We start from the raw sequence: 12,408 nt of genomic DNA on the forward strand, positions 1-12,408 counted from the left end.
AAATACTGAGTAAATGTTTTTTTCTTATAGTTACATTTTATTTTATTTTACAACCGTCGCTGAACAGCCGACCCAATTTCATGGGTTTACGACTACTTACGTTCAACTCCGTAGCCTTGTAATTTTGCCCTTATAGTTGCATTGTAAAAAAGTTAATCTCGAGGACATTTTATTCCTTTTTATTTTCTATGTATTATTTGCTTCTCAATTTTTTTTAATATAAGACCACTTTTTTGTACGAAATAAATTATTTAATGTTAAACTAAATCTGGAAGTGTCCTCGTTCCATGCATTTTACAAAATTCTATAAAGTATTTTATTTATTTATTTTTTAAATAATGAAAGAGCTTTAAAGTGCAAAATTCAAAGTCTCATAACTTAGAAAATATATATCTTTCTTGAAACATTTCTTAATAGAGGGTATTTCTCAGTATTCAAATTATATTATCTACAATTTTAAATTTCAGTGGTGCTGTTTCCTATCATCTGTATTTTCTTTATGTTCTTTAAAACATCCGAAACGATTGCAAATTATTTAGGCCCTAGATCAAAAACCCTTTCTTTTGAAAATTAAGATGCAAGACGCGTTTTTTTCTCTTTTCATATTACTACATCTAGACGACTGATGTGTAAAGGGACTGTGGGTACCTAGTACCCCTTAAGCAGAACAAGAGCCTAAGGAATTTCAGTACTTTAGCATAGCTTCGTAATTGTTTTTTCATCACAGCTTGGATATTATGTCTTAAATTTCAGAACGCTTTCGAATAAAAGGGTTATCTGACTTTTTTATGCTTTGCTTCGCTAGTTTATGGGCAGGGGTTATTGCAGAAAGTCAGGGAAGGGCCCGCCACTTTGGGCTGTCCAAATTAAAAACTAGTGCCGTGGATGCGTTATAACCAATTTTCTTCCAATTCTGTTACTAAATGGCGACGTATAGAGATTCCTCACTTACTCCCATACGTGCACCCCTTTTTTATAAAACTTTTTATAGGTTTTTTAAAGTGGCAAAAAAGTTTTTAATTTTGTAAGAGAGTGGCAACAAATTAAAGAGAAGGTGAGAGGAAGAAAGAAGTTTTTGACTTTAATCATGTAACCAACCCTGAATATATTATTTTTCGGGGTGTAAAGTTTCAAGAAGGTTAGTCAAATTAAAAGAAGATATAAATTTTTGAAAGTTTTTCTAAATTTATTTTTTAGATTCTGCAAAAACATTGCTTCTCAGAGTAAAAAGTTTCATGCGAATCATTTGAAAAAAAATCTTATTTAGATATTTTTTCTTAAATATATTATTTAATTTTATTTTAACTCATTTTTAACTAGCGTAACATATACATCACGCGAATTACTATAATTCTATGAGAATGTTCCTCATCAGAAACAGGACAGTTTTCACATCAAGCAAATGTTTTTCTTATTTTTTTCAAGAATAAAGTAGTGGCTAACAGAAGAAAATATTCATTTAGGCAAAACATATAACCACTTTTTTAATAGGAACTTTTTTGCGTTACGGCTTATAAGAAATTCAGGTTTAGTGAGTTAAGCCATTATATGAAAACCTAAGATTATATGATTTTCTTTAACGAAAAAAAGTATTCTTTATAATAGTTTTTTTAAACATATTTTTAACTAGCCGAATACCTCTTCTTCGTTCAGGGAGAAATAGGAAAAAAATGATAAAAGAATCAATAAATTAGTTCTGAAAAACACTGAAAAATCATGTATAAAACTAAGACATATTCCGACACAATTAATAAAGATAAATAAATTTCGTTTTTTTATTTTATTTACTATTATGTGTTGCCCTTTACAGTGGCTTTACGTTACGAAATTAAGAAAAATCTTTTTTCTTTTGTAGTTCATCCTATCAGAATAGAAATTAACTGTATTTAGCATCGCTTGGCATAAAACTATTGATTGCGGCCAACTCATGATAGTCGAAATTTGTCGCTATCAAGTAATTCTTTATAACACTCAGCCCCTTTTGAGGGTTTGTAAGTCACTTATTTCCGCAGTATCTGTATTTTTACTGCTCAATATTGGTTCAGTTTTTAACAATTACCAAATATATCAATATATAATACCTATATTAGCATATTTGGTACTTATTGCATAATCCTTCAACATTTGAGTTTTGTGCGAAGTTCATTTATCAAGTAGCTCTAAGCAAAATTCTCTAGAGGACTGTCAAAATCTAAAAGTTTATGGAACTTTACGAAATAAAATATATTCTACAATTGTATTAGACTTATGATGATTCGGTGGTTGGGGCAGGCATTGAGTTGCTATTTAGAGAATATTTTTACTGCGCAATATTGGTTCAGTTTTTAACCATTACCAAATATATCAATATATAATACCTATATAAGTATATTTGGTACTTATGGCATAATCCTTCAACATTTGAGTTTTGTGCGAAGTACATTTATCAAGTAGTTCTAAGCAAAATTCTCCAGAGGACTGTCAAAATCTAAACGTTTATGGAACTTAAGGGAAAAATTTTTTCCTACAGTTGTTTTTTTTCCCGAATAGCACTGAACTTTATTCGGTTCGCCATAGAAGATGCCAGAGTTGTTACTCATTTCGCGTTTCCCATTGGGCACCTGTGAACCAAAGTCACGGAGGCGAGTAACATTGCCCACGCCACACTGCCACAAACCCATTCATAAGGTGGGCCACATTCACTCATCACACACAACAGAGAACAGCGCAAGAGAGAGAAACATCCATGCCCAGAGCGCGATTCGAACCCGTAGCCATTGGCTTCGCAGTCAGGAGCGCTAATCACTTGGCCACCTGGCCGGCATATTTTCTACAATTGTATTAGACATATGATGATTCGGTGGTTGGACATTAAGTTGTTATTAAGTTGTTGAATTGGAGTTCGATTCCCGGTGGCGTTTTGAGCACCGGAATTAAACATCAAAGGAAGCAGCCTGTCATGATGCACCGTAAAAGTAGCCCATAAAAAAACACGGAATAAAAACCCAAGAAAAAAAACACTTAAAAAAAAACTTCGCTAAAAAATACCCTAATGAAAATCAGGCTGAAAAAAAAAACAGTTAGGAAAAAAAAATGATTAGAAATAAAGTCATTATCTCGTTATATGAGTTTTTTGGTAAAAGATACTTATGCACCTAATTTTATCAGTAACATCTTAAAGAATTAATTCAACCTCAACTGTATATCGGTTTGAATACTTGAAGCTTTTACTTTATTTCCCTTGTATTTTCATTTATTGTGTCTTTTTTTAAGTCAAAAATGTACGAAACATTTATATTACTCAAATTTACATTTCTGCCTCTACCCTTCCTTGCCGTGTTTCAGAAAAGAATTTTTGCATTTTTAGTTAATTGTTTTATTTAACTACAGTTCCATAATCATCTTATCATCTACAATTTAATAATCTCAAAAATAGGGAACTTTTAAAACTTTAAAAAATAAAAAAATTAATCTAATGTTCGGTATCAGTCTAGAAAACGCATTATGATGATTAGCTTTAACTGCAGAAAGCTAAAACTGTCAAATCCGCTTCTTACCCATTTACCCATACTAAACTGAGAAATCTTTATAAGAAGTGAAAATGCCGGAGCAGTTTTGGTGTTTCTTATTTTTAACTCACGCTCATTGGTATCTATTATCTTAAGCCCCGGGAAGACTTTGGGAGAATAGTTTCAAAGAAATTGAAATTTCCCAAAAGCAAACGCAAAAATTCTTGTTCCTTGCTGGAAGAAAATAACCAAATAATGATCATTTCAATTGAACTCACAGCAAAAACTTATTCAAGATATCTGGGGAAAACTATAACAAAAATGGCAAATGATTTCAGATCTTTTCTTGTTTTTCCGAATAATGTTCCACTTCTTTGTTGGCGGGCTCCAGGGCAAATTACTAGTTCGAGAGGTTAGAATCTCATAGATAAATGTAATAAAAATCAAGTACCCGTAATCTAATTTATTCCAGACTACAGCCAGCTATCTTTTTCGCTACATCCACCCCACTTCTCCTCCGCAAAACGCAGGTAGATATTGAAAACAAATGCAGATATCACGGATGTGCAATATGAAAAAGAAACAACCAATAAACTTGGCTTGAAATTACGGCACCACAAAACGGGAATTGGGGGAAAAATGCGCCAAATAAAAAAACAAAAAACAAAAATCTATTTGACATGATGAAAAACTTCACTTAACTCTTTAATAGAACTGGAGAACTTGAAAAAAGGCAGAGTAGATTAGAGATTATCAGAGATATTGACGCGTTTTTAAAAATGTATTTTCCAAGGCATGAGATAGCGAGGATTGGTGCATATTGGCTCATCTGTTGTTGGCTAAATTTAATTTCTTTGGTTATCGTTGGCGTTCATTTCGAATTTCTTTTTGACAGTAAGGATTTGTACATTCGATTCTGGCTTTACAAATTTCTTCTAAGAAAATATTTTTAAAATATCTTGAGAATAAAGAAATATATATATATATTTCTCAAATTTCCGTGGTGCTTATTTCGGTTATTATTACATTAAGGTGGAAGTAAGTCTAAGATGATTTGAAAGTCTTTTTTGGAATATAGAGTTTTTTTTCTTCTTTTTGCTCTCGATTTGCGTACCTGTCAAAATATATCTCTTAAATTTTTGATTCCCGTTGAGACTGCTGGAATACAAGAAGCGGGGAGATTCGAAGAGATTTTTATGAAAATTTTATAAATGTGAAATGGGTGTGATATGATTTCAATGCTGTGTTTTTCGTCAAAGTGTTATTTGAGTGCTACCAGTTAAATGTCATACACTGGTGGTGTTTTGAAATGTCATTATAAAGTGTGAAAGGCTTTTTCCTAAATCAAACATTTCTAAGTGCCTTAGAAGACGGATATTTTCTCGCATACAGAGTGTTACATATATATATGTCAAACTATAAAATTTTAAATGTTTGGTTTTTCACTTGAAATGCTAAATGCATCAAATTTCAAGAGAGATATTAGTATTGCGGTATTATTATAGATTATTTTGCTATATTTCATTTGATATGGGGGAAAATAAGTGTTATAGCTTATTTTTTTACACTAGCTTTCTGATTTTGTTTTTTAAAGGAAAGAAATCAGCGCATGCAATTTCTTGCATTAAAGACGGATGTTGAATCTCATACGAGTTTTCTTTTTATACATTAAGAAAAAAATTTTTTTTTACTGTTTATGCACAAAACTACAAAATATTTAATATTTTTACTTAAATTTGCAGCGCTAAATGCATTAACTTTAGATTAAAATAATTGTGTTTGAATTTAAATATGCATTATTTTGATACATTTAATTTTAATGGTGAAGAAGATTGTTTTTATTTTTTATTTTTTCACTAAGTGTCTTCTATTAAAAAAGCAAACTGATGTACTTTTTTTCATACATAAGAACATTAGAAGATGGATATTTAATCCCAAAAGAAATGCTATTTCTGAGTGTTATTGCGTAACTTAATAAATTTCTTAGTATTTTGATTTAAACTTTTAGGTCTAAATACTTCAACTTTAAATTAAGATGATTGTGTTTTTATGCAAATATGAATTATTTTATGACATTTCCTTTGTAATAGTGAAGAAATACGTATTGTTTATTGTTTTTCATAAATTCTTTATTAAGTTTCTTACTTTGAAAAAAAAAATATAGTTTTTTTTCCGAACAAAAGAACGTTTAGTAGACTGATATTGACTCCCATGAGAAACGTAATTTCTTACCGTTTATGTGTAAAACTATGATCTCTGCTTCTGATTAAATTTCGAGTGGAAAATATATCAACTTTCGATGACGATATTTTTAATAATAATATTTTTTTAATGATAAAATGAACTATGCTGTTGTAATTTTAAATAAATTTTAATATTATTTAAAATTACAATATTAATTTTTTTTGTAATATTAAAAAATATATAATAGTAAAAAATATGCAATAGTAAATAGTAGAAATGAGTGCTATGTATTTTTTCTTTCATTAATTTTATTAAACTTTTCTAAAAGAAAAAAAAATCGAGGCAATTTTTTTGCAAAAGTTTATTTGTTTTAAAAAATTTTTATCATATCCTTTTCAAATTCGATTTCTAATGTCGCTATCCTCTCATGTAGCTATTATCATTGTTTAACTTTTATATTTTATTCGGGATAAAAAAATAAATTGCATTTATATATTCGCTTATAATATAATTACATTTCTTTTAAAACCGGCAAAGATTTTTCCGATATTAAACATTTCGGGCACTTTAAAAGGTGGATATTCCGTTCATGCAGTGTAATTAATCTATAAATCGAGACATTTTGTTTAATTTTATTAATCACTGTAGAGTGCAATGGCTAGATAAGGACAAGTTAAATTTTAACCTAACAATCACGAAGAACTGTTACAAATTCACAGCAATTATAAAAATAGCATATTATTTTGAAAAACATTTCATCTCTTACCTCAGAAACGTCTACAGAAACCAAATAGAAATGAAATTTAATTGCTTTGCTCTTGTTCTAAGCGATTGAAAATTCCTTATTTCCGTATAAAATTGGAGTGGGTAGTGCAAAAAAAAGTATATATATTTTAAATAAGTTTTAAAAAATAATTTTTGCAGAAACATTCTTGTCATGCAATAGCCAAAACATTGTAAAACTTTAAATAAGGAAATATCTGATCATAATAAACTAGCTTATATTAAAATTTCTCAGGCAAAAGAGAAGAAAATAAAATATAATTAATAAAAATTGATGAAATAACGGAGAAATTTAACTAAATACCTATACCATTATTGCTTGGGCGTTGTGGAAATAAAGTTCCACTTGAGAACGGTAGAAATATGTTTTTTTTTATGTTCTTAAAAAATTATAAATGATTTCCTGCTTTTTTTTCAGTCTAGAATTCGTAACAACTTATTTTAAGGCGGCATTTTTAACAGGAAATATTTTTATAAAAAGAAAAAAAAGTACTAGCTAATCAACAATGATCCTCCCATCCTTTATTTCATATCCAAGACTGGCAACAACTTTTAGACGTTTTGCAATGAATTATAATTCGATAAATCAAAAACTTTATACAATAGATCTTCCGGATTTTTCAGGAAAAAAATACTCCAGCTTTTCCCATTTCCACAGAGTTAAATTTAATTTTGCATTCCATCTCTATACTAAATATGAAAGATACGCATATAATAAAAAGGAAAGGAAAACGTGCTTCCCGAAAAACTATTTATGCGAAAACTACAGAAAAAAAAAATTACTAAAAAAAATATTTGAATCTGTGCCGGTTCAAAATGTAAAAATGACATAACACTTTTTTTTTTTTTTAATTCAAAAGGTTGTAAGGTTTTTCATTTAGAAACTTAGCATTTATTTATTTCACTTTCTGTAAAATAATGAATCTGTTTTAAGGAAGGAAAAGGGTAGATGACATCATTGTGCAATGTGAAATGTTCAACAAAAGGATGGAAGAAACGGTTTCGGATCTGAACTCGATTTTGGCGACCAAAAACGGATATTTTTTTTACAAAAAAATTTTTCTAAAACAATTTATCTTTAAAACGGGGAGAAAGTATCTCAAATACCTCTTGTTGAAAGTTGCTGTTCTTTTCGAAAATTCGACCGGAACCGGAAGTGCACCTCATCACTCACATAAAACCTTCCACGATTTTTGTAGGGATTATAAATAAAAGCGCCACACGTTTTTACTATTCATGATCATATCGCCAAAGTAGTTCCATGTAAGCGCTTTTAAAACGTCATAAAAACGTTCTCTGAAATTACTTTGTTGATTTGTCTTGTGGTGTAAAAGTGTAATCCAATACGTTTTTTTTCTTTTTCCATATGAAAGAAACGTTTCCCACTTTTTGAATAGGAAACTGTGAAAGACAGATCAGTTAATTAAATTTTCTGTATTCCAAATACGCGCCATTTTTTTTCCAACTCAGATTCATTCTTTAAAATGTAGCTTCCGCCTGATATGAACTCAATGAAAATAAAGAGTTTTTTCAGTTTTTTTTCTTCTGAAAAAAAGGAAATAAACTGCCAATTTTGTATTTTAAAAAAGCTGGATAACATCTGGCTTGGAATTGAAATATATATTAACGACACACATTTGTTTGCTTGGTGCCACAAGAATGTGCTAAGCGATTTATGAGAGATTAAAAAAAAAAAAAAAATCTAGCTTCAAATTTGATTAAAGAACAGCCGAAAAGGATAAAGCAAATATAGAACAACTATCTTATGTTTGTTCCAAAACACTATGCACTAAAATTTTGGTTTAAGTCAACGTTGAAAAATATTTAGGCTGATTTGGTTATGATTAACAGAACCATATAATTTTTAGTTTTTATTGACAAAGACTATATCACTATAACGACTACAAAGGTCACCACAAACACGATTAAGTTTAAATAATTTTAGTAGATTTGCTTAGAAAAGGGATAGCCCCTTTTTTTATCTTTAAAAACTACAACAAGATATTATAAACGAAATAAAATCAATATAAAAATTTAAAAAAATATTAGTTTCTTCAATAATATTAGTTTCTTCAATAATTATTAGTTTCTTCAAATAATTAAATAGCAGTATAAAGACATTGCAGCACTGTTCTACGTATTTATTAACAGTGAGTTGAAAACCCAATGAATAAAAATTAAAAAAATCCAAATCGTAATAATAATCCTAATCGTAAATAATAATAATAATGTGGTTATTGTAAACATCTTTCTCAGGCACTTATATTTATAAAGGAATTTACGTTGCTATTAAAAAAAAATCTAAGAAAATTATTGTGAAACAAAATATAACATTTATTTCTTCATCGTTTTTGAAAATATTGATACATTTAGAGCTGCAAGTTTACAAAATTTCATATTTTATATTTAGACTTAAGTAAAATGGAGGGAACGCCTAGTAAAATTATACTTTTTCTTAGAATCGAAAGGACCTCAAACAGTTGATTTTTCTTATTTTCCTTGGTGAAAGAGCTATGAAAAGTATTCTCTAACCATTACTCGAATCACAAATCGATGATAGTTATCCTTCATTATTTCATATATATCATGATACTATTACTAATTCTACTATTAAATTTTGTTTCCATCATGATTCCTTAGTTTTCATTGAATTCAAAATGATCCCCTTTTGTTGGTATCAGAGGCAAAGTGGTTCCCACTCTTAATATTTGTAATTCGGAGTTTTTATTAACACATTAATCAGTGTACGTTTTTAATAACAGATTAATTAAAGCTATTTCTTAAAATTGCGATGGTTACTGAAATAAAATAATACTAGCTAATTACTATTCTTAATTTTGACAATAATATATTAATGATTTTGACAAAATGGGAAAATATTTTAAGTGTAACACTTATAAAAATGTTTACAATATGAAACGGAGAAAAGGAGTTTTTAATAACATTTCGGCATACATATCTTATAAATAAACTCGAATTAAAAAGTTCACTGTTACTATCTAATTTTTGTATTATTTAAATTTGAATCATTTATTTTTAGTGGTATCTTCTTTCTCGTTGCATTTCTTTGAATTTTAGATATATAAATGTAATGTAACAATTATATTATACCAGTAAAATAAAATAAAATATGTAATTTTAATTTTAACAGTTTCAAGAAATCACGCACACTAAACTATTGTCTTATAAATGCCCTTATTATTTCGAGAATGCTTACATTTCTGTCAGGGAATTCGCAGATCGTTTATTCTCATTAGACTTATAAACAAGGTATTGTTTGAATAATAGAACTATTTAGTGATTCTTTATCTGCTGACCTACCAAACGGTTATGGAATCTCGGGAAACCCCCAAAATTTCTAAGCCAACATTTTGGAATGCACTTTTGTACAGACAATAGGATAATAAAGAACATAATTTAGGATCACCCCAAAGATTCGACCACCGAACAAATCTGTCATTCCTTTTCTCTTCCACTCTCACTTTCTTCATATTTTCATCATGATCTTTGCCTTCCTCCCTGAACATTCCTTTTCGGGGGTAGTCGAACGTCACTTTCATTCGAGTTCTCTTGTCATCCTAATCGTCGCGAACCGTCGAAACTGTCACTCGCAGACTGCCCTGAAGGATTACGGACCGATGGCGTGTGACAGCGACCTCATCTGCCGGACCGCCCCGGTCCGGCTGCAGAAGACGATCCCGCCTTCTTCCACCTCCCCGACCCCCAGTTCGGGGTGCTAAAAATCTTCCTTTCTGTCCCATCCTTTTACGTCATTTGTCGCTGGAGATATGTCATCCTCGCTTGTCATCTTTACTTCTAACCCCTTCCCTTTTGCAGACTGGTGTCCAGAGTTTTCTTCTTCATAGAGTTCTTCATCTGAGGCACAATGTCACGAAGACTGAAAACCCCTCTTTAACCGCCTGTCACAAATTGTGTTCGTCTGTCGGTCAGTTGGGATGTGAAAAAAATAAATAAATAAAATAAAAAGATTGAGAGTAGATTTCAGGGTGGGAAGAGGTACATACCACTCTTAGAGAACTATTTATTTATTTCTAATTCTATACCTTCCCAAGGTTGTCCTCAAAGTAAAGAAGACGTCACATGTAAGACTTTAAATCGTCCGTGACATGCCGGGTCTGCGACAGAAATGTGAAATGGCTTAATGCTGCAAATGCTGTCATCTCTAGTTCAACTAAAAATAAGTAATTTTTTTCATTTCTTTGGATATTTTGTTAGAGTGTATAACAAATTTCCCAAAAATTTATCATCTTATATTTGTCATATTACAGTGTCATTATAAAATGTAGTAATATTAGGTCACGCGATAGTTAAGAAACTATCAATTCAGTAACATTATTGTAAAATTGTAATTTTTAATTTAGTAAAGCTAAAGTTTATAATTATAGTATGATGCGCCAGTAAAGTTATTTTTAATAGACAATCTAAAGTAAGAATCAGTAATTCAGGTTGCATACACACATACATTAATTTATAAAATGAAATTAGTTTGTAAATCAAATATACGTTGACCAGAAAGACGAATTTGAACTAGTATTAGCAAAGCAGGAGCGGATGGAAATTATACATTATAAAATTATTTAATACAGTCTGCTGAGACATGAAAATTAAAATATAAATATTCTTATTACACAACTAAAAGTATGCATACATATTTTTTTTTATCAGCTAACTTTAATTTATGTTAATGAAAAGAAACGTTGAAGACAAGCTGTAAACACTTGCCAAATCGTTATCGATTGTAAATCTCAAACGAAATCAAAAAGTCACATTATTGAAATTTTCGGAAGCAAATATATTTAACATATAGTGTAGAGCCAAATGTAAATTTTTTTTAAATTTTTCAGTATTTAGAGCTTTTATACATCTTTTAGATTGTATATGAAAGCTCGATATGGTAGTTAACTTGAAGAAAATAGTTCCAGCCCAACTTTTAGGGTTGCTCAACATCATTCTGTTTACTTTAGCAAATTGTTTTTTTTTTCTTTTCTTGCGCATTTGAACAATGAAAATTCTGGTAGAAACTTGCTCAATAAGTGCAAAGTATAGTGGTTTAAAAATTGCATAGAACTACCACATTTTGAAATTCATTCTTAGTTTTTAGTGTATTAACCAACTTAAATCTCTTTAAATCTGTTCTGCTTTTGCTACATTTCACTTCTTCCTTAATTTGAATAATGCGATGATTATAGAAAGTAGTTTATATTTTTAAATAAAAAATAGTTCTGAAAAGGTTTATTTTATTTCATAAACATTTAAATATGGCATTCAGATTTTCCATCTCAATCTAAAAGATTTTCAATTTGCGATTATTCCCCAACAAGCCACAAGCTACGCGAAGATCTTTTAAATATTGCTCGTATATCGAAGCTCGTAATTAGCAAGGGTGGCCCAAGCCCATCTGACAAACATCCCGGCACTTAACTAAAGAAGGACATGCCCTGGCTGACTCTTCAAGAGGCATAGATATATGCGGTACACTTTACCCGGGCAAGCTCAGTTAATAAAGGCTGCTCTAAGGCCCACAAACCCTGAAGTTAAGGGTTATCTTTCGCTGGAACGGGACGGATCATGGTTAGGACCTCTCTGGGACACTAAATCTAGCGTCCCGTCGTCCCGCATGTGATCCCAGGGAGCTATCCATCAAGGATGGATGGGGGCATTTGCCCTCCCCACCCCCAATTAATGCCGCCCACCCGGAAACCGGGTAATTTGCTGGTGTGGAATGTGGGCATTTCTTTTTCGAGCGGGCTTAACTCGTGCATAACTCTTCTAGATACCTTCTACATTCTCTCTAGCAATTAGAGATTAAAAAGGGATGGAAGGTGCTACGTTAATCTTAGTACAGTGACCAGGGTGTTTTAGAAGAACAGGGGGTTTCTTTAAGGTAAAAAACGATGGGCATAAATAGTACTGCGAATTAATGAGGAGGCGA

General features: G+C 30.5%; 2 long non-coding RNA genes across 2 annotated transcripts in view; one reads left to right on the top strand and one right to left on the bottom strand.

Moving 5' to 3' along the window:
- The window catches only part of LOC107441792 (uncharacterized), a 102,418-nt gene extending 91,761 nt beyond the window's left edge, over positions 1 to 10,657 (top strand). The window contains exon 4 of the long non-coding RNA XR_006225804.2: positions 10,529 to 10,657. This is a non-coding gene — a long non-coding RNA (uncharacterized lncRNA). The remainder of the gene's footprint in view (positions 1 to 10,528) is intronic.
- LOC122270444 (uncharacterized) overlaps positions 1 to 12,408 on the bottom strand; it is a 232,076-nt gene that overhangs the window by 49,002 nt on the left and 170,666 nt on the right. The gene's annotated exons all lie outside the window — the stretch shown is intronic.

The sequence above is a fragment of the Parasteatoda tepidariorum genome, chromosome 4 (genome assembly GCF_043381705.1).
Source record: "Parasteatoda tepidariorum isolate YZ-2023 chromosome 4, CAS_Ptep_4.0, whole genome shotgun sequence".
Lineage (NCBI taxonomy): Eukaryota > Metazoa > Arthropoda > Arachnida > Araneae > Theridiidae > Parasteatoda > Parasteatoda tepidariorum.